This window comes from Thunnus maccoyii, chromosome 8, assembly GCF_910596095.1.
Source record: "Thunnus maccoyii chromosome 8, fThuMac1.1, whole genome shotgun sequence".
NCBI classification, from domain to species: Eukaryota; Metazoa; Chordata; class Actinopteri; order Scombriformes; family Scombridae; genus Thunnus; species Thunnus maccoyii.
The window spans coordinates 28,110,781-28,115,312 of record NC_056540.1 but is presented as its reverse complement, the minus strand read 5'-3'; the positions used below and the strand labels follow the sequence as shown (position 1 = coordinate 28,115,312).

The 4,532-nt window shown below is 39.8% G+C and overlaps 1 long non-coding RNA gene across 1 annotated transcript; it reads left to right on the top strand.

Moving 5' to 3' along the window:
* Positions 1-688: 688 nt before the first annotated feature.
* Positions 689-3,979, top strand: LOC121902372. The gene is made up of 3 exons (XR_006097524.1): positions 689-799; positions 2,149-2,444; positions 3,774-3,979. It is a non-coding gene; the product is annotated as an uncharacterized LOC121902372 (long non-coding RNA).
* Positions 3,980-4,532: the final 553 nt, after the last annotated feature.

Here is a 4,532-nt window from a genome sequence, read left to right as displayed (position 1 = left end):
ATGATACTAATGACTAATCTCTTGTGAAAGCATCAAATACTTTTTTCTTTTCCTCTCACAGTGTTACAGGAATTTCAAGAATATTCAGGGGATATTGTAATGCTTTCAGGAGAGCCATCGCACCAAATTACATCCAGACGTTTGCAACTTTTAATTTACTCCACATGAAACTGACTTTCACAACATATGATTAATCAAGTGCAACTTCAAAAGCAAAGGTAAAAATTAAATGATAATATAAAAAGTAGAATGTATATCCCTTCGTGACCCCTTTGGCTGCCTTTCCTTACCAACAAGTAATTAGCACTGGAAAAAAAAGCTGTGGTACTTTATGATTAATATACTTTGTTTTGTTCTTTGTTTTTAATTTGACAGCACTCTCATTCCTTTGGCTTCCTTCAATTCTCAGGTTAAGATATTTTAATGGACAGGAAAACAGGAAAAATAGCAATAGGAAAAAAATGTCAGGGAAGCATAAATATTAAGGGAGTGAAAACACTAAGCAAGGTCTTGGCCCGATCCCTGTCCATAACTTACTCGGTTGCGGTAGTCCGTAAATATTAAGAATAGGCTCACACTCTATCCCAACCGTGAGCAATGAATCCTTGGAGGAAAACCCCTGCGTTCCCCGGAGTGCCAAACCTTTTCGTGCATGTGTGTGTGTGTGTGTGTGTGTGTTTTTTTTTCACTCCTGGGTTAAAATCATTATCAGGATCAGGAGTCAACCAGCCAAAAAATTTCATATCGCAGGCCCTATTACAGGAACTGAGTGGGGATCTTGTCTGGTGTGAGTTTGTAGGTAAGAGTTTAGTCCTTTGCTCTTTGACTGATTTCTTGTGCTGTTGGCTGCCAATTCCTAGTTAAATACAGGGATTTCAAATAGACGTCAGACCGGATGATAAACTGCCCTTTTGTAGGTTTTTTCCACAGTAGCTCCGCACACAACTTTTCTCTTCTTGTTCTTCCCTTCTCCACATTAACACACTTCTCTCTGCCTCGCACTCTCCCTCTAACACTCACACTGCACATATACAGACAGGCAGACATGCATGCGTTCACCCTCCCACTCACACACACACAGTCACTTCCTCTATGATTTTATTTCCTGCAGTAGAGACATTTTTAATAAATTTCTCCATTTCCTCAGTTTCATTTTATTATAACCTCACCATTTTACATGTTGCTGCTGTCATTACCTAAATGCTTGCGTGCAGCCCGGTCGTGGTTTATCTTGGCTTCCATGTTTTTATTTCTTTGTTTATGATTTACTTCTTATAGGCTCTTTTTGTCTCACCTGGTGAAAAAGCTAATTTTGGATCATTTTTCCTTATCACTGGTATTTTTCTGTGTTTCGGTAGACACTTTGAAAAGTGTCTAAACAAAAGCAAACTAAACTGACTAAAGAGAACTGAAATTTTTACCAATTATTAATCACTCTGAAAAGGATTAGACGATAATATATACCAGTAGATACTGTGGGCATTTCAACTCCGTCTGTCTTGTTTTATTCCTATAAATATTTCTTGTAGGAGGAGCTGCGCTGGAAGCCAGAAAAAATATATTTTATTGGTTGGGTGAAGCATCAGTGGGCAGTGCCCCAGAATATGTTAGACTTGGTGGAACTCAGTGGAAGGAAATACAAAACAAACATAGATCACTGGTCTAGCTCATCTTGCATGTTGAAACTGACCTATAAATAGGCGAGCAGTACAGTACAATAGTGAGTCAGATACTGTTGCCTGCTGCCATTTTAACATCATGAGTAAATGAAAACAATAGTAATAATGAGGTCCAATTGATTTCATCACTACTTTGCAGTGTCCAACACAAACAAAGTGGTAAATTAAATGTCAAAGCAACAAAATATTCGACATACATAGTTGAACATATTTTTACTTTGTACTGTCCCCTCGAGGGTGGCTTATTCAGTGCATGCTCATCATACTGTATGTGATGGACTAATAAAACCTGGGTTTTGGGCTGTCAAAGAAACATTTCAAGTGTCAAGTGGACCTCAGAAATATTTGTAAAGCCTCAAAACTTCAATCTGCATTTTCCTAAATCTCTCAGTCACTTTGAAAACAAGAAAAAAAAACAAAAAACACTTGAACACATCACTCAACTTTGTGTCCCATTTTTTACTTCCAGAGGATTGACAGTCTGTGTGCAGCCGCCACGGCACACCCCTCAGTGACCACATCCGCCATAAGCAGCCAGAGATGAAACGATATGGAGATTATCGGGACAAAAAGCCTCCCAGCTTGTCACGGGATGCAGAGCGTATTGTACATCCACATGTATTGAACACAAACCTGTCACCGTCTGTGACAGCCCCATTCATCACACACAAAGCCAATCCTGTCAGCGGCACAATGCGCTCTATCTGTGCCTCTTCCCTCCCCCCTTCTAAGTGACAGCATTGAAATGAACATTAGGACACTCGGGTATGTATTGAAATGATTTGTTTTTCCGCCTCCCCTGAAGCCAATTTCCAGAGGCTAATAAACCTGGGAAATATTTCATCTCAGAGTAGGGATGTTTTCTCTCACTAAAACATCACAAGGTCTCACGGGCTGTTGCCATGGAGTCTGTGAATCTGTAATTTCGAATCCAGGGTGTTATCATCAAGGAAATTTTGAGTTTTCCGTACAAAAAAAAAAATTCTCAGAAGCAGAGCAGGTCAGGAACATGAACTAATGTTATTGGCTAAGTTAAATGTTATTGGGTGGAGTCAAATAAAAGAGGGTTTATAGCTCATGTCAGGCCAAAGGAAGAGGCAATGAGGCATTAATAAGTCATTTTCAAACTTGCCATACTACCAGCGGGTTGAACAGACTCTCCAAGGAGCAGGAGCAAAAATAGAAATGGATACTGTATCTTTAACACAAACACGTTCATTTAGGTTTATGTTTTCTGTTCATATTGCCCCAAGGGTCACAACAGAGTGGCTCAGACTCAGTCAGAAGGGCATTTGGTCTGTGACTATGGGGAAAAAATTAAGCATGAAAGAGTGGTGGTAGGGTACAGACATATCTAGATTAACTCTTTAAACCTCTACCTCTACTCTTAAACCACGCTCTTCATTTACAGGCTTCTCACATGGTCACTAGTCTTTGTTAGGCATGCCATATATTGTTTTTGTCAGTTTGGCTGCTCAGAAATGTCATCATTTGTCATGTGACTTGTATTGTACTTTACATATTCTCAGACACCTTATTTATTGCAGTTTATTGTTTTTAGTTATTGGCATATGTTTATATTTGACATACTGTTTTTTGCCCTCTTTGTACTGTACTTCCAAGTCTAACTATAAAGGAAGGACTCTGTATGTCTCTATGTCTGTACTTTGCATATCTCCATGATTGTTCAACTGATCAACTTCAACTTAAGACCCAAGGAAGTACAGTGTCGAATTTTATGCAATTTGGACACCTTTAATATGAATAAGTACGCTGTCCAGGAGTAAAAAGAGCGGGGTGTTGAAGTAGTGACTGTCCCCTACTGCTGGAGTGGAGCATTTCTCTGAATCTGGAAATGAATTTAGCCCTGTCTGTTGTGGTTTAACTCATCCTACAAGATGAATTCTACCTCTAGATCAGCTCTGCCACTGGGAAATGTTTATAGAACTATAAGTTCCATCTGAAGCATGTGTGTCGGTTTTGATGTACGCTTGTCCACGTGTCTGTCTTCATATGCGGGCTGTTTGCTCATGTGTAGGAGTTTATGTGCTCATATGGGTTTGTGTGTGTGTGTGTGTGTGTGTCCTGAGTCAGCAGAGTCCCAATAATTACCCGTATATCCAGAGGCAGAGGGGCTTTGCCGTGCTGACAGAGGGAGCATCATTTCCTGAGTGTTCCCAGGGACCACAGACTGCAATAACACCACTCAACAGGCCTATCAAGTTGATCCACATCACATTTTCACACAATTGCAAACACCTAACCTATTTATGCTGTAAGCAACAGCAGCAAGCTAATAAAACAACTCATTGCTGTGTGAGGATGTAATCCAATGAAGTGCCTTCTTAAATAATGTCTCTTGTACTGTACGCAATATTGGGTAAAGAAATGTTGGTCCCAATATTTCTTTGATGAGCATAATGAGACTTTTCAATAACAAATTCATAAAGAATGTATGAATTCAGGCAGAACTCGGGGCATCGCTTTCGACAAGGTCCGCCAAAATGTTCACATCACTTTGTGTCACTGTCCCGTGAAGCTGGAGCGGTCCAAAATTTCTCAGCACCAGCTTTATCGATGGCGACTCACAAACCTCATCATACGGGCCGATCTGACATCTTATTGACATTCCAGCATCAGTCATTGTTTGTCTTGAAGCTGTCACACCTACTAGGAACTGACAGACACAAGGTCTCTCAGCTGAATGGTATTTGACTGGATAACGTCTGGGCATGTTATTGATTGTACTTTAAAGTTATTGTACATGGAGATGTATGAGGATGGTCTTATTTATCATCTAAAGTGTAGAACACTCATGGTTTGCAATCATATATATATATACTTCTTGCACAA